Source organism: Thalia democratica, chromosome 6, assembly GCF_965202585.1.
Source record: "Thalia democratica chromosome 6, ktThaDemo2.hap1.1, whole genome shotgun sequence".
Classification (NCBI taxonomy): domain Eukaryota; kingdom Metazoa; phylum Chordata; class Thaliacea; order Salpida; family Salpidae; genus Thalia; species Thalia democratica.
In genome coordinates this window covers 54,049,328-54,068,544 of record NC_139170.1, presented here as the reverse complement: position 1 = coordinate 54,068,544, position 19,217 = coordinate 54,049,328, and the positions used below count along the sequence as shown (strand labels likewise).

General features: G+C 26.0%; 1 pseudogene; it reads left to right on the top strand.

Moving 5' to 3' along the window:
- Nucleotides 1–17,506: 17,506 nt before the first annotated feature.
- Nucleotides 17,507–18,142, top strand: LOC145839237 (AN1-type zinc finger protein 2A pseudogene; annotated as a pseudogene).
- The last annotated feature ends 1,075 nt before the right edge of the window (nt 18,143–19,217 follow it).

Genomic DNA, 19,217 nt, shown 5'->3' with positions numbered 1-19,217 from the left:
ATTTGGTTTTAATCATGCAGATAGTTGTTATTTAATGCAGACTACATGAACATAACTTCGTATTTTTTGAATAGTTTTAGAACTAAAAATTAAATGAAATCAGCTAAAAAGTGAGATTTTTTGTTAAATTAAAGATCAAGAACTGTAAAATACTATTTACATTATCAAGTTACTAAATAGTATTATTTAATACTATTGTATTGAGCTGAAATTGAGAATAAAAATAGTTAAATCAGAGAGATTTTTTTATAAAATGTTGTACTAGATTCTTTCTTTTAGAGCTAGTGGCTAATGGCAACGGATGCTTTTGTAAATACAAATATAAATAAACAGTCTTTTATTTTTTTTATTAGAGCGATATACATGCATAAAACATATGAATTTAATAGAGAGTAGCTCATTAACAAGCAAACTCAACTAAATATTCAAAATAAAACTTATAAATATGTAATTAAAAATACTAGTATGCAAACAATTAACAAAAATAATTTATAAAGTATTATATAAACTATGTTTTTCAAAATAGATAACTCTTTTTGATATTTACAATCCTATAATATAAAATCATAATTTTCACAAACTTTCTGTTTTCAAAAACTACAGAAATTTTAACCACATAAAAATTATTTTATAGTTGATGAGTATTTAAATGTACGTTCCTGTTCGAACTAGATACAAATCTCTTAAGACAATATTCACATTCGAATGGTCTATCTTCAGTATAAATTCTAAATTGACTAATTAGTAGATGTTTGAGTAAAAAATTCTTCTTGCAAATTTCACATTCATGATGGTTTACTTTAGTATGGGTCAACATATGAAGCTTCATGTTACTTTTTCAGAAAACTTCTTCTGACAAACATCACATTTTAAGTCTTTTCTTCCATCATGAACTAGCTTGTGTCTTTTCAAAACTTTTTTTAGACTATAGCATTTGTCACACTGTTCATATTTATATGGTTTATAATCAGTGTGTACTACTTCATGCTGTTTTAATGTCTTTCGAAAACATCACATTGAAATATTTTTATTCCAGAATGAGTTAGCTGATGTCTTGTCAAAGTGCTTTTCCAAACAAAACTCTTGTCACAAACATCACAGTATTAAAGATTATTGTTTGTGTGAATTTTTATGTGCACACTAAAGTAGTACTTAAATCTATAACTTTTACCACAAAATTCGCATAAAAAGCTCATGTTTAAAAAAACTGGAAGAAAAATTCCTGATGAATAAGAGGTCTATTTACATTTAATTAATTTTTAAAATAAACACTTGATTAACATTTTAATGACAGTTTTTTTTAATTTTCAATTAAAGTTTACTGTATAACTTATACACTGTATTTATCTAAATAAAATTAAATTATTCTTAGATTTAATACAATATTTGGTATTTTACACTTCAACACTGACTCTTGTTGTTTAGTTAAACTTATATGATGAATACATATATACAGACATTGATTAGAACTATTTGTGAAATTTTTCTTCATTCAGAACATCCATAAGGTTTTTTTATCATAAAGTAAGACTAAAATGTTTAGCTAAACTTCATTTCAGAATGAACTTATTCTTACTAATTTCACGTTCACGACATTCTACTTTGGTATGTGTCAAAATATGAGTCTTGTTTTTTTAGCTGTCTTATATCAAAATTTACAGTGAAACAAAAAATTCTACTCATATGAACTAACATGTATTATAAACGCTGTTTTTAAATATAAAACAGTTTTCATATAAATCAATCTTAAAAGTGTAAGTAACTAAGTTAGGTTAAAAAGCACTTTTCGTTTTTGTAAATTATGACAAACATGGCATGGCATTAAAATACTTTTTTAGAACTGAAAGCTAGCATATGTTGTCCTTTTTGTGCAAAACTTTTATTACTAACTTTCAAATTAAACGGTTTTTTTTTCCTGTATGAATTTTTTGGTGGAAATCTAAATGCGATTTTATTGTACTTTTTTTAATGTCTGAAATAATAGCTCTTGTAAAAGAAATATTTAAAAGTTTCATTTTAAAGAAAAGCCTAACTAGAATTAAAACAAAAAAAATTGATAAGTCTAGGCTCTAGAGGTTTAAAACAGTATTAAAAAAAATAAGGTCTAAACTGTTTAAATTATTTCATAATCTTAACTGAGGAACTAGTATATTTACTTTAGCAACAAAATACACTTATTAGAAAAACTTAAATTTTTATTGATTTAAAATTTTGTTCTAACTTAGACTAATTAAAATAATTATAGTAAACTTTTTATTTATATAAATTTCACACATTATTAAGTTAAATTTCTATTGTAGTTTTCTAATCTTAAAATAAGTTTTTCTACCTTTAATAAAATAAATAAACTCTAAGTTTTTTGGATTGCACAAAAATATCTGAATAAAAAGATAAACTAACTTAATAACTAACTAAGATAATAAAAATTTAAATAGATAGTCATATGGTCGAAATTAACTTTGTAAATTAATCTATCTTTAAGATGTAATATTTAATAAAAAGAAACAACTTAATTGAGTAATATAAAGGTTTATTTTTTATTTTTCGATAGACTCGTTATAATATTTTTGTTTTAATTAAAACTTTAAATTAGTGTTGTGGAAAGTTGAGCAAATTTAATTTATTTTAATATAAATAACTAATAATCGACTATTCTTATAACAAAGAATGAAAATAAGAAATTATTTAACAATAAAATAAGTTTTAGCTATTTTTCATCCGGGAAAACAAACAAATAATACACTTTAATACAATGTAGTTTAGTTTATAAAGACCATAAATGAAAGAAAATGATATAAAAAAGGTAGATGATTACTATCTTACCAAAAAATAGTTTTTCATTTAAAGGTAAATAAAATACTTTTCACTAAACTAATTTATTGAATTGATATTTTTAAGTATACTCAAGTAAGGTACATATTTTTCTGTATATACTATATCTATTGCTACTTCAGTCTTGATATTTTTTAAGGCAACTAAACCTTGTCAATAGTTTAGATTTCGTTTATTAAATTGTAGTTTTTGATCGTGTAAAAATATTTAGAGATGTTTTCTAACTTGTTAAATAAATTATAGCATGGTCGGTATTTTTAGCCTGAAAAAGAAGAAAAATAATTAGATTTTAGGTAAAACATTAAATAGTCGGAAAAGTTATTTATGTTGACATATTTGCTTGTGCTACCATACTTACTTTATAATGTATTACTGTAAAATGTAAATACGTTGAGGCCAGCTGTAATAAGTTTTTTATTAAAAAAAATTATACGTCAAAGTAAAATTACACGATTGCCTGTTCAATAAATGAAAAGTCTTAACTCGTTTTTTGATTGGACGTAATTTACGGCAATGAACTGTTTATGCGCTATATATATAAAAAATATCAACTTAAATTTCTTACTATCTGTTAAAGCTGAACTAAGTTTTTACAACTTTAAAAATGGATGTTTGGTAAAATTATATTCTATATAAATAGTAATTAACGAACTAGATAATTTTTGCTGAATACCGCATTTGTTTTAGTATTTAAAAAAATGTTTTAAATTAAGAGTTTTTTGTTTTATTACAAACTGACCATGACATTCTGACAAACTGACAACGACATCAATGAAAACTTTCTTAAACTTTTGAAATCTTTTATACTTCTATAAACATTTATATACTACTAATTTCACATTAAATTATTTTAAGAAAAATATTTTTTGCTTATTTTAATTTTTTTCATAGTATGTCAAAATAACACTTTTTTTATTGTAGATCGCAGTTAGGTATCCGTTTGCAGTAAAACTGTGTAAATGCTGGATTTTTTCATAAATGTGATTTTGAATAATTGTTTTCTTTTTAACAGTTAATTAGTAAAAGTATTTAGTCTTAATGTCTACAAACATATAAAGATACAAAAACTTTCTAAAGAAAATTTTCTGTTTAAAGTATACTAGTGATAAATACAACGCATTAATTACTAATGATCTACCGGATCCAATACTTAGGATCCGGCCGGATCCGGACCTAATTTTCAAATCAAGATTCGGCCGGATCCGGATCATAAATGTTTTAAGTATTATATAGTTTGAATAATGAACAAACTTATAAAGTCTAATTGTCGTAACACCAACAACTAGTAAAATTTGTTTGATACAAATATTTTATTTAAAAAAACCATGTTATTGTCTAAATGTTGTATTTTTACACTAGGAAAAACAACGTTGTAAAAAAATACTTACATGAAATGTCAATTTGAATGTTTAATTTCAAGCTCCTTATACGACTCATCTTGTACTTTGTACCTTGCATGACGTTAAAGAAAAACAAATTAAATGTAGCAGTGCATTTAAAAATAACGAACTTTACTTTAATTATTATATGTTTTGATTTTTAGAAAAAAAAAAAGAGATCTAAACTACTAAAGGAGAAAAAATGAATTTATTTTTACGGGACCTTAAGATTTTATATTTAAGCACTGACGAGGTCTTTGACCGAAACTTAGTTTGTAAAACAAAGTCTTGAAAGATAATATTCTTTATTTCTACTATGTTAACTTTAGTTTGTATTTTTTTTATAAAAGTTTAAAATGTAAGATGAACAGAAACTTCTTTAGAAACTGTTTATTTCTATAAAAGTAAGTAAATTAGTAACTAACATTTACTTTTCCCAATTTTTTTTATATATTTAGAAAAAAAAGACAAAAAGATTAAAGCTGAGCTTTAAGTTATTGTAACAATTTTATACAGGTTTTACTTTTTTTACAAAAAAAAAATTACAAACTACGTCATTATAGTTAAACATTATTCAAAGTGTAGCTAAAATGCACAATTAAATCTGTTAAGTTTTCTAAAGCCTTCGGTTAGACTTACATAATGTTTTTATTGAACATTTTAAGCAATTTTTTTCTTATAATTCTATTTTTTCAGGGGTTGCACAGTAAACAGGAATCCAGTCAAAACACGTCCCTGGATTTAAACATTATTTTTATTAGTTTAAAACAACTTTAAAAAAATGACTTTCAATTTTACAGATAAAATTCTAAAAGAAAATAAAAACTATAAGTACTATCATCAACATGAAGTAAGACTGTATACACAAAGGCGCAGTAATAAAGTGAAAACTTTTAGTTTTAGACTGAAAGAAATTGCATTAAAAAATCAAAAATATCTTGTACATCATTTTTATAAGTTAAAGTTTTTTATGAACATAAGATGGATATACTGAAAAAAATAAAAGCACCTAAAATTATTTCCCAATAAAATATTTGTGTACTTCAAAACAAATATACTTTTGTATAACTATGAAGTTTAATTATATACACTAAAATAGTAAGATTGTAGTTTAAAGGGTGAAGTTAAGCCAACCAACATTTGGTACGATAAGATATGATTAGTATTATTAAATTATAAATTTCAACAATAATACAACTATCACATTACAGTAAATCCGAGAAGTACAACTATCACATCATAAAAAGATTGCAACAGTACAACTATCACATCACAGTATATTGGAACACTAAAACTATCACATCACAGTTTATTGAAGAAATAAAACTATTACAACACACTTAATCGCAATCATATTTAAAGTTTTATCGAGTTGCTTAGTCTTTTATAGAGTTGGTTTAAAGTTTATGATCTAAAATCCTAATCAAATGAGAACGTATAGTTCTATTGTTTTATTAAAAGTCGTACGTTATTCTAAGTAAACAGTCTATTTAATTAGTGACATAAGCCGGGATTTGACCAGTTTTGTAAAAAATTTACGCTATTATTGGTAACCAGGCAAATAAGAAATACATTTATGTAAACCTATAAAAACTTAAAATAGTACCAATTCTTTTAAAGAATTGTGTAAATACTTAGTAACTAAGTGCTAACTGGAAGGTAACTGCTACTTTACAGCTAACTTAGTTTTTGTAGCTAACTAACATTTCGTAACTAACTTCTACTTTGTAGCTAACTCCTACTTAGTAACTAACTCCTAGTTGTAGTTCACTTCTTTTTTGTATCTTACTCATACTGGCTAGCTAACTCATACTCGGTATTTACATCCTAATTCGTTAACGCACTTAATGAACTTTTCTTAAAGGGGTAATAGATCAAAGGCCAGTTAGTTAGTATTAGCTCTTCATCTCTAGCACTTTTACCAGAAAGTGACCTGATTGAAATTTTAAAATATCAGTTTAAACATAGAAAAGGGTTATAGAGAAATTTAGTTCTATTCATGCTGTTACAAATACCACTGAAATTAAGTTAATCTATGCCGTTCAACTTCGAAAAAGCTGTAACTCGAAGCAACAATTTCCGATATTTATAAATGTTGTTTATAACGATCATATGAATGCTAAATTCTTAATTTTAATGCGATTATATTTTTTTTAATTTTTGATTTTATGAACTATCCTTAAGATCAGCGATTAATTAGTTTAATTCATGATGTCGCATACACAATGATAGCTTACTTAGTCATATTTTTTTACCTGATAACTAACTCATACTTAATACCTAATTCAAAACGATGATACCTTCGTAGAGCTAAAATAGACCATTCCTAAAAAATATATGGAATGGTATAAATTTAACTAAAGTATTCTGCAACTTAAGAACACTTAAGGATATCCTATCTTTAAAAAAATGCAAAAGTGTTAAATTGAACTTTTATAAGTCTTATGATCATTATTTCCGATCAAAAAGATTTGTCATATATTTTAACTTGTAGCTGAAAGTCTTAGCTTTCCGATGGTATATTAAAAACATCCGAAGTGCGTTATTTATAATAAGCGATAAGTTGCTGTTGTTACTGTTGTATTGTTTATTAAACAGATTAATATTTTTCGTTAATAAACAGATACTTCCGTTTTTTAGAATATTTTATTTTTGTATGTTTAAATTTTACTAAGATAAATAAAAAAACAGTTTTTATTTAGTAAATTGATATTTTGTTTAATCATAAATAATTCTAATGAAGTTTTTAATATTTTTTAATGGTTTAACGTTGAAATATATAAGTATTTTTAGAACAGTAGCTTCGAATTTACTTTCATTAATAAATCTAGTTCAATTACTTTACTTAAAAAAGATCTTTTTATAGCTAATTAAAAAATTCTCAACTTTTTTGAATTTTATTAGAAAAAGATTCGCACTTTCCTTGATCAAATTACCACGCTACGTATTTGGTAGCTAACTCAAATTTTGTAACTAACTCATAATTGATAAATAACTCATAATTGGTAACTACCTAATACTTAAAAACTAATTCCTACTTGCTAGTTGGGTCTACTTGGTAGCTATTGGAAGTTGTTATCGGAAGTTTTACTAAAATGAGAAAGCATAGAAGTTTGTTTTGTAGTTTTTACGTTTTTTAGCAGAAAACTCACTGAACTTGATAAGTTGGAAACTTTTTCCTGCGTCGCTTCTGGCTGACACCGATAAAAAATAAAGGGTCATCTATTATCTGCTCAGCTTAACAGTAATTAAATCGGCATTTGTCTGTATGTTGAACGTCATTATCGTCTTCAACCTCCTCATCAGTATCCTTTTTATAGTCACTGGAAGTTAGTGAAGCAATGCCTCGGTCGTCTAGCTGATCATAACCAGGACCATCACAACTCATCCAGTTTTTCGATGTCATCGTCTGTATATGTGATGTTTAGTGCCGAAAACTGCTGTATAAACTCACCGGTCGCATTTGCACATGCATTTATTGTTATCCTGTCTCTTGCCTTTTTCGTTTTATCCGGCTTGTCATTTACTAATGATAATGTATGACCAGGCAATATTCTTTAGTATTATCCAGTTTCATCACAAATAAAAAATTGACGTTTGGAGTAGCCTTCCGTTATGCTAGTAAATTCAGTTATGAATGTTTCAGTAGATAAAGTATCTGAACTTAATTCTTAACTGCATATTTTGAGATTTCTCAAGCCAAACCTTTTGCAAAACCTATACTGAAACTCTGTTCTTCCTAAAAATGACCTAGAATGTTCAATGTAAATTAAACGGTGTAATTCAGAGGCCTTTACTAAGAGTATTGGATCAGTCATTGGACTACCCTTCTTATGTTCCTGATGAAACAAGATATAAAGGGCGCTGTCTAACTTTTCAAACCAGCTTCTCTCTACTGTTTTGTTTGTTTTTGTGGCTTTAATTAATCCCAGCTCGGTAGAATAATTAGCTCGGTAGAGTTATTCTTCATGTAAAATCTTATCAACAATTCGAGAAAAGTAAAATGGTTGTAGTAAAAATCATATACATCAAGACCATGATGAACCGTTTAGAACGTTTGCCACACGTGTACGAAGCAAAGCAGAAACCTGCAATTTCAAAACAGTCAGTGAGTGTGACTGTGGGATAAGCAGTGTGACGAGCTACACAGAAGAAGCAATAAAAGACGTGATGCTAGCTGGCGTTTGGGACGATGACATAAGAAGAGAAGTTCTCAGTACTGAATATATATTATCCAGGTCATCATTTGATATAATTTCCTTTATTGAAAGTAAAGAAATAGGACGCCATGCAACTGAGAATTCGCGAACTATATTTGCAGTCTCTTCCTTTCAACGTCAGAAGAAGGGACGTGTCAACATAAGAGATAAGTCTTAACATGTTTCTTGCCAGAACTGTAAAAAGCTTTTCTATCCTTTCAACGGAAAAGGTAACCGAAATAAAAAACCTTTCAGATATTGTCTATCTTGTTGGCGTAGTCGATCAAAAAAGGTTAACGCTGTTCAAATCCAAGCTGATCGTTCTGATTTTATGCAACAAGATACCCAAATAATGTCACTACACGCAAGTAAAAGAATCATGTTGAATAACACCATGCTCAGCAAGAACTCCTTGCGTAAAGCCAAGGCAATAAATGATCATCCTCGTGCATCAGTCAAGATTGCTAGACATGGCACAAACAAGTTTGCATGGGTAAGTGCTTTAGCTGATACTGGAGCACAGTCGAACCTCTGGGTGGAAAAACTTTCAGGAGGCTTGTTTTTGTAAGAAGGATTTGATGCCTGTATCCATCACAATTCGGGCTGTCAATAAAATTCCTATTAACATTCTAGAGGCTTTCAAAGCTACGTTTATCGGAATGTCTCCAAAGAAGGAGGTTATCAGATGTAATGGAATTGTTTATGTAAGCGATTCAGTGCCTGGATTCTTTCTCTTGTATGAAACCATGGTTGACCTTCTGATTATTAATAAGGATTTTCCCACATTGGATCTCAACTGCCTCATCAGCATTCTGGAGTTGCTGTAAGATCAAATAAAAATGATTATTTTATTGTTATGCTATATCTAATATTTTGACTATATTCATTTAAACAAAAAAACAACTCACAATAAAGACTTAAGACCATTAGAAAGGTAGACATGTAAAATAAGTGTAACTAATTTTTTCACTTTAAAAAAAGTTCTGAGTTTTTGATTCATTTAAAGTAAACTTTTAATTTTTGATAATAATAATCAAACTAATTGAATTAATTTTATATATTGTTTATGTTATATGTAGCATTTATCAAAAACAGCGTATTTTAAAACAAAATAAACAGAACAAAAACATTTTAAACTATTTAAACCTACAAGAAGTTGTAGGTATGGGTATAAGATATTTTAAATAAAATACAAACCACAATAACTAATAATTTAACCTAACTAGTAGTAGTGATTGTTAATAATACTTAGGGCTACTTTATACAATTCTAGGCATACCATGAACGAACACATTTCAAATTAAAATTAATTGCAAACCCTAATAAACGTATAGAAAACACCATTTTTAGCAAGTACAATAAATGTCAAACTACTTACAAGAATTAAATTTAACAAGAATTTAATAAATATAACATGAATATATAACAATAAAAATATATTAAGTATGATAAGAATATATAACAAAAAGAATGTAAAAAACAATATTACATCAAACTACTTATAATTTATATCAAATAAACTTTTTTTAAGAAATAAGATTACTTGCAAAATATTTTCAAAATAGACATTAAAAATGAAAATGTCTCAATGTTAGCAACAGCAAAGTGGTCTAGAATGCTTGTCACTGCCAGAACTCAGTATATATATGATGAACACATTATAAGAAACATTTTGTCAGACTCATTTTTTTTTAAGTGTAACTTTGTTTAACATAGTTTAGTATTCAACTAAAGATTACAGCAGTGTAACTGGTATTCCATTGCACTTTCTCTTCGTGCCATATTGGAAGAGAATCTAATTAAAGTCGTTTTTCCTTTTTCGCTGGAAGAAAATCTCAGCTTAATTTTGTTGTTCTACTTTTTAGTAAAATAGTGAGGAAAAACAAATTTTACTGTAAAAACAGTACAATTTTACCTAATTTTATTAAGTAACAGAAAGTAAAAAAAAAAATTTAAAATTTACTGAATTTTTCTTAAATGTATTTAGAGAAAATTGTTATAAGTTAATAGGAATATAAAAAAACAAAATTTGTTTTTAAACAAATAGTTTCAAAACTCAAATACTTTATTTTCCAAAACTTTCAATAACTAGACAAAAATATCACCAACATAATAATTAAAACAACTTTTTCAACTGAAAATATGACTCATAATTTTTGAGTCAATGTACCCTTGTTTCAAATACAAGATAAAAAAAAAAATGAAAAACATTTTAAGATTATCTTTAATTATTTTTTCTTTTGCTTTTAATATCCTAAATAGATTTATGCAAGTTGTATATTTTATTCGCGACCGGTTTCGGTGGCAAGAGATTGCGACCTTTTCAAGAAAAAATAAAACATGAAACTGCATACAACAATGTTAGTTATTTATACTGTTATTTAAAATCTTATTCATGCGTGAAAAATATAAACAAAAACAAAAATGTTGCACACTCGAAAATCCAAGCATATCAGAATATATTCAGGTAGTATATTCAAGTATATTCCAAGAAGGAACTAGTTTTGAAAAAAAAAAACGAATTGAATTAATATTAACATAATAAGTCAAAAAAAAAACTGAATTCAGAGCTTTTTTTTTTTTATAATAAAATACTTATACTTTAAATAAGTCTAAATAAAATTGAGAATTGTCAAAAATTGTTATTTTAAGCCAAGAGTCAATAAAAAACATTTATAAAACTCAAAGTCGCTGAAGATTTTAAAATCTAATTTGTGTTAAATTTACATAACAGTCAAAATTAAAACGGATTTAAGAACCACTAAAAAAAATTTATAAAAATTTATCTAAGTTGATTAAGAACTATCTAAAAAAACTTTTTTTTTTATTTAAGCCAAATGTCAACAAAAACTCAATGAAAAAAATGAAGTAAAGTAACCTATTTTGTACTTTAATTATAATTTGGTCTGCTTTCCAGTTTATTAACAAAAATTTGTTTCTGTGTCTGCATAAATTCATTAATTCAGTTCTATTGTTGATGCAATTTGTACCAGATTCAAGTATTAATAAAGCTTCAATCATAATCTGCATGTCATAATTCCTGAAATTTGATTTTTTCTCCCTTTGTAACATTTTCCAACTTATTTTGTATTTCTTATTTTCATTCTTTTGTTTATGGGGTTAATTTTGAGAGTTCAGTTGCTTGTTTGTACTAGAGGCAGTTTTTAATATCCAAAAATATTATTTTGTGTTTGCTAGAACTTTAAGAATGGACTTTGACTTCAAAAATAATAGTAACACGTTTTACAACCTACTATGAAGACAGCAGCATTTGAAAAATAGAAAAATAATAAAAACACATTTAAAATTCACTTAAAGTTCATGCATAAGCAAACCCCTATGATACATTTAAAATAAATTTCAGCATGTTACTGCTCGTTTTGTTTTATTTATTAATTAATATAGTCTTTTTCTATTATGCAGTTAAATCTTAAGAGTCTTACATTAGTTTTAGCATGACTCACTGTGAGTTAAAATTGGACACAACTTTTTGTATCTTATCTATACTAATACAGTGTAAGTTAAACTGTGACTTTATGATCTAAATTTTGTCAGTTCTACTTTCACTTTTTGATTTAAATGTTGCTAGCTTTATTGTGACTTTGAGGACTAATCTTTGCAACAAGCTTTCTTTGGCGCTTTTGCTTATTTGTCCTGGATATGATATTTAACTGTATCCTGGTGTGTGACTCGATAACCAAAAGGTTTTTCGTACACCAGACATTTGGACCAAATTTTTAAACGTCTTTTTCTTGTTTAATAAACAACAATATATTTTGCCAATGTCTGTGGTTTTGACTTAAAGTTTGCCAATGCTTTTGTAATTTGGGCTTGTTTTTTGCCAATAATCTTTATAACGGACTTAATTTGGACAATACCGTTTGTAGCTTACTTAAACATTGTCACTCAAACTATCGTGACTTAACTACTGTCACTTACTATCTAGGACTTAAACTATGTCAAAAACCTTCGTTTTTTGAATTGACTTGATATTGTAACTAACTTTATTAGACTTATTATGACTTAAATTGTGGCAATGCTCTTTGTAACTCACTGTGACTTAAACATTGTCACTGATTTTATTTTATTTATTAGGATAACATTTTGTCAATACTTTTTAAGGCTAAATTAAATTAAGCATTGCCAGCAATTTTCTGTGACTTATTGTAACTAAAGTTTTATTATTACACTTATTACTTAGTCCTTCTATAATATTTTGTTCCATATGACCCCTATTGCCTAGTGGTTTTCCATACTGCCTATTCTTTCTTGTTTTCGGTAAAAACTCAAAGGATTATAAATGGGCAAATAGTAAATGTGAGTATTGCTTCTAAAAAAATAAATGCAATCTTTTTGTAAAATTTGTCTAAATTTACTGTTAAATAAAATGTATTATACAATAAAAATGACAAAAATATAAAATATAAAAATTAAAAATAGAAGGTAATTTGCTAGTATGCGTTTTTTGTAAAATACTGTCTTATATAACTGTTACCTAAAAGACAGGTGATTTTTTACCTGCTGGACCCCGATTGTAATCCATGGATGTAGGTGTGATTATAGTGTACTTTAATCCTAAACTAAAAAATTGTAATTGATGACTTAACCTAACTAATAGTAGTGTTAAAAAATACTTTGGGTACTCTATACAAAACAGGCATGACATGAAATAACATATTTTACATTGGAGAACAATTTTAAACACTAACACATTTACAATAAACACCGTGCTTTAGAAAACACATTATAAGACAATTAATAATATATATTATTATATAATATAATAAATATTAATAGACTATAAAAATAAAGTTATTAAAAAAAAGTAACTGAGTGAGGGTAAAGTGAGGGGTAACAGTGGTAGTAAAAATAAAAAGAATATAACTAATAAAACTAAATATCAATAACTCAAAACTATATAACTAAATAAAACAAAAACTAAAAAAAATACAAAATATATTGTAGTCTAAGGATTAGGGGTAACAGTAAAAGTAAAAATTAGATAAATTGAAAATAAAATTTTGTTTGTAATTCATACACTGTATCTGCATTGACTTTTTTGCACGTGACCCAAACAAGCTATTTGCAATTTAATTTAGATGATCAGTATGAGGTTCTAAAAAGAAACTCCTTCTTTGTTTGTGATAATTACCTTTATCATTGATACTGATTGCTCTTAAAGAAAAGAGCTATTTTTAAAAACACAAGTTTTTTGCGCGACGTCATAATTCAAACATCACTAGTAGGCGCCCCACCTACACAATGATTGGAAGAATTTATAGTTATATAATTAATTAAACATAATGAATTTATTATTTCTAAAGATTTTAAAATGTATAGATTAACTTACTAGATGCACTTGAAAACTAAAATTTATTAGATTTTATATTTTAATAACTTTTAATTAATTTTATTATAGTCAATTAGAGACATAAACATAAGTTTTTTTTATCTTTCATTAGTTTTTGTAAATCATAGCATTTCAGGTTGTCATTAAACCTATAATAAGTTTCAAAAAGTGACGTTTGTTAAAATAAACTTTAAAAAGTATTTCAATGTTTCAATTTTAAAAAAAAAAACAATAGTTAGTTTATTGTTTCTCTGTGATACTTTTTTAATTTTGTTTTCGTAATATTTAAACAGACCTAAGTAAAATTAAATACCTTTAAGTTTTTAGCTTTTACAATTAGTTGTTTTTTAACTCTTTTACGTGCGAAGTTAAACTTATGTTTAAATTAAAATAAAATCAACTACGGAAACTATTATTTTAGGAAAATTTACTTTAAGGTCAGTCTGAGCATCAAAAAGTTAAAAAAAGTTAAGTTAGCGAAAAAAGAAGCATTTAAATGTTTATCTTTACTTTTATTAATCAAACTTTTCTAGATTATCAAAAAATCTAATTGAATAAAATAGGTTTAACTTTAAAGAAAAACTGCCGATTCAGTTTTTTTTTCAGCTCCGACTGACCATTAAGTTTGTTTTACATTTTTATATACTTAGTTAGATAAATGTGTTGAAGTTTTAACAAGTTAATGGTGCTTTAATTTTTTTAGTTTATGTAATACAAAAGATAAAAGTTGCCACGTTTTTTTATGATCTGATTTCCTAAAGTTACTCGACCTTAAAATTTTGAGTGAAAACAAATTAATTGTTGTAAGGATCCTTAAACTCTTTACATCTAGAATTTTTAAAGATTGAAACTTTTTTAGTCCACTTTGTCTAACTATTTTTGAAAATATTACTTTTAAAAAACATATTAATATTAGTTAATACAGTTTTAGTATTTATTTCATTTCCACATATACTTAGCCTAATTTGTAAATTTTCAACTTTTATTTTTTGTATATATGTATTAAACAAACAACTACAGTTGAAAGTTTTTAAGATAATAAACTTTTTAGTAATTTTTTTTTTAAATAATAAACTTTTATTAAACCATATGCTATATTGGATAGAAGCTTAAGTTTCTCAATTAGTTTTGTTCACAATTATTTTTTGTTTATTTTTGTGTATGTGTTGACCAGTGGATTTCAATCTTGCATTCCTCATTTAAGATTCCTACACTATTATACCACACATTTAACTATAAAATTTGTAGTACATATTGTATATAGTTATTACCAGTTTTCTTTTAATAAAACTATCTTGTAATAAAACAATTACAACATCCAACACATTTTTTAAGTATTAGTATTTCATATATATAAAGTGTGATGAAGTCTTTTTTTATTTATTTAAGTTTGTTAACATTAATTTTAATCAACTTTAATAATTTTTTTAATAATTTAATTATTCTAATTTGAAATAATGGCTGTTTGTTAACAACAATAAAACTCTTTAACAGTAGGAATACTGCTTACTTAAAAAAAATTAAAGTGATGATACTTGGTTTTATATACAGGGTTGATAAAAAACCTAGAAATTGGAAAACTATGAAAAAAATTGGAAAAATCAAGAATTTTGAACAGAAATCACTAAAAAACCTGATTTAATAAAAAGTTACATGTTATTTAACTGAATTATTTAAAATGCAAAACACATTAAAAAAAAAATATTTTTATAATTAAATTGTATTAATTAAAAACACATTTAAAGTAGCTTCATAGTTTTCTTTGCAATATTATTTTTCAATAATATATTTTAAACTGCTTAAGACAGTTTCTTACCTTAAACACACAATGAAATTATTTATAAATCACAAAACTTAATATTTTAAAAACTAGGAAAAAAAAGTTGAAAAATCTTTTAAACTCGGAATTTCCACAAAGCCTAAAATTTGACAATTTATTATTAAAAAAACATGGAATTTGAGAAATTTTGAAATGAAACCTGGAATTTTGATCATCAATCAATAAAAAACATGGAGTTTAAAATTTTTTTATCTATTGAGTACTAAAATTAAAATTTTACCCAAAAAGTCTATCCTATTTATAAATTTTTAGTCTTCATCAAAAATTGTTTTAATAAAAACGGCATTTAAATTAGCTTCAGAGTATCTTTTTAATTCTGTTATATTAATTTATACAGTTTATCAATTTTAATAATTTTTTTAATAATTTAAATATTCTAATTTGAAGTACTGGCTGTTTGTTAAAAACAATAAAACTCTTTAATAGTAGGAATACTACTTACTTATTTTCATTTTTATATTAAATTTTCAATTTCTTTTGTCCGAATAACTTCAAGTTTGCTGTAAAAACAATGTTGTAAGTAGCAGTTTGTTTTTAACTAATTAGTAAAAATTAGAATGGTTTTAAAAAAACAAATTAGCTTTGGTTGTTTTGATATTAAACTCAAGAAAGAACAATTTTGTTATGATTTATAAAGAGTTAGAAAGAGTTAAAAAGAGAAAACTTATAAGACTTAAAGGACCATTTTTTTACCAGTATATTTATTAAAAAAAAATTTCAAGTGATTAAAAATTATTTTTTTAAATTTTTCAATATATTTTATGCACAAAGTCTTAGATAATATTATAATTTAGATTAAAGTTTTTATTTTTTATAAGAGGTAAATTATAAACTATCATTTTATCTATTTTCATATTAACTTTAAAGAAGTATATAAGGTAATTGAATTTTACTCAAATTTGTTCAAAATTAAATTTCGAAAAAACAATCAAATTACCATTTAAACTAGTTGCTGCCTTTAAAAAAAACACTATCTAAGCATTTGTTCCACGTTAATAGTTTTTAGAATAATTCAAGTAGAAAATAGGTAGAAACGGTAAAAGTTTTGTTGTAAATAATATAGTATATTAATACACAATCAGTTTATTGAAGCAAGCTTTATATGTCGAGAAAAAATTCAAACTAACAGAACTACTTATGTTTGTTTTTAAATTGTGTAATTTTGTTATTTGCTTTTGAGTACAAAATAACCGTGATAATTACTTTATACTAATCTATGTTAACATTAACTTCTAAAAACAAGCTGTGAGCAGGGCATGTCTCAACATTTTATGGTGGGTTAACACAGTTTTTCTCTAATACTAGAGTAATACTAGAGTATTTTCTTTGTTTTATCAACTTTGTTTAAAAACAAATATGAGATGAATTATGTGGCTTGTACAGTATACAGTATTCAAGTTTAATATTTGACATTGTAGAGTTTCTAATTTAAATTTAGACGTGTTTCCAAAACATTATTACAAAATAAAATAGCTGACTAAAGGTTTAAATCAGGGTTTCCCACAATTTTTTTTAAATGGAACCTTTCAAAAAAATTAAATAGATATAGCTCTCAAATAAGGCTATACAAAAATCTACAATTAAAAACAACTAGTTCTTTTTATTTTGCTCTTCATCAGCAACTCTAAAATATCTAGTATAAGTTTCGAGTTATGAATTCACGGCCCCCTGTGGCTCCCTTTACTACTCATGGCCCCCTCTGGCCCCTTTGCCGTCATTGCCCCCTGAGTATCTGTCATGGCACTCAAGGAAGCCACTTGGCTCACTTTGGGAAACCCTTGTTTAAATAATCATACTTTGAAATAAATAATAAAAATGAAATGCTTTAAAACGAAATTAATTAGTAATAGTTTTATTACAGTTTAGATAATTTATAAGCTAAAACTTATATACATATAAACACAACATGGAGTTACCACAAATTGGGAAACATTGCGCTGTTTGCAACATCAACGATTACTTGCCAACTACATGCAATGCGTGCAATAAAGTGTTCTGTAAAGACCACTTTGAACAAAGAAAACACAATTGTGTAAAAATAATAGACAAAAGAGTGCCTGTAAGCCCTCTTTGCAACAAACCGGTTCCAATTCTTCCGACCCAGACGCCGGATGAGGTTGTAAACAAGCACATTTCACGTGGTTGCAAAGGTGAACCTGCAAGTAGCGCCTACAAGTGTTCACATGCAAAGTGTAAAAATAAGGAGTTAATTAAGGTAGGTAGCGATTAGAAGAATACTTTACATTATGATAAATTTGTTTCACGTTAACTGTCAACTTTTTTCCATTTAAATAACTTCATAATAAAAAACATTCCATTCAACTAAACATCACTACTAATAATGAAGTGTTTTGTTTTTTTTTAAGGTTTCTGTTTTTCCAGTTAATGTTAGTTAAAACAACAATTATAGGTTGAGTGCGAAAAGTGCAGGATGAATTTCTGTTTGCGACACAGACATCCCCAGGATCACAACTGTAGCGGGCAGAAGAAGAGTACTTGTTATCACGATCATAAGATGAGAGAAAGATGGAGAAAATTTTAAGCTTCAAAAATTTTTAAAATTGTAATTTTGTTTACTGATATAGTCAATTACTGTTGCTTATTTTAGCTCTTGTGTTTGTTTTTTTACAAAACTTTAATGTAGTTTTTGACAACTATGCTTATTGCGGTAATAAAGTTGCAGTTAAGGAGGATACCTCTTTACAATATAAAATGATTTCGTTTTTACTAACACATGATTACTTTATCGTTCCTTTTTCAAATTTAGTTACTTTTTGATAGTTGAATAAACTTTTTTTTGACATACTTTTGTGATTTTATAGGTTTATAACAGTATTATAATAAATTTTGTGAAAATTATATTTTTTAAAAATTCGCACTGAAAAGCATAAACTCTTTTTATGCAATTTTGGTATTTTTTATCACTTAAACGGAAAAACTGATTAGATATGAATGTTTAATAAACATAAAAGTTAAAGCTCAATAAACTAAAATTTCTAAACGGATCATGAAATAAAGAACTTTAAAGTACAATATTTCGTTAAGTAAAATGATTTAGTTTATTTATATATAGAATAACACAATTATTTTTATTTATTTCAAATTGAATAGATATTATGTTCACTGCTGAAAAAAGAGCAAAAAATGCTTAACTAGGATTACCCAATCTTTATTTAATTCATTAACTCTTAAAAAAAAACTTAACAATAAAATTTCTCAAAATCTACTAGGCACAAAACGCACTCTTGATCGATAAACCTAGTATACGGCTGGAACCGAGTCTTTGAATAAAAAACTCCAGTAATGTCAGGTGAGAGTCAAATCTACACTTGAACACACCAATGGTCTTTTTTTTTGCTGTTTATCATCAGAATAAGAGTTATTAGTTAAAATTTCAAATTTTAACCTCTTTACTATTCAGGGTTGCCCTTTGGGCACTTTGCGGCTTATAGACTCACTTTGAGAAACCCTATTTCTAAGCTTAAACTTCATCTTATTGTAAATATTTTCATATCATATAAATATTATTATGTTGATAGATATGATATTGAATTTATTGACAACATTTTGAAAATATTGCAGTTGTAAACAGCAACGCTATGAACGCTTTAAAACTG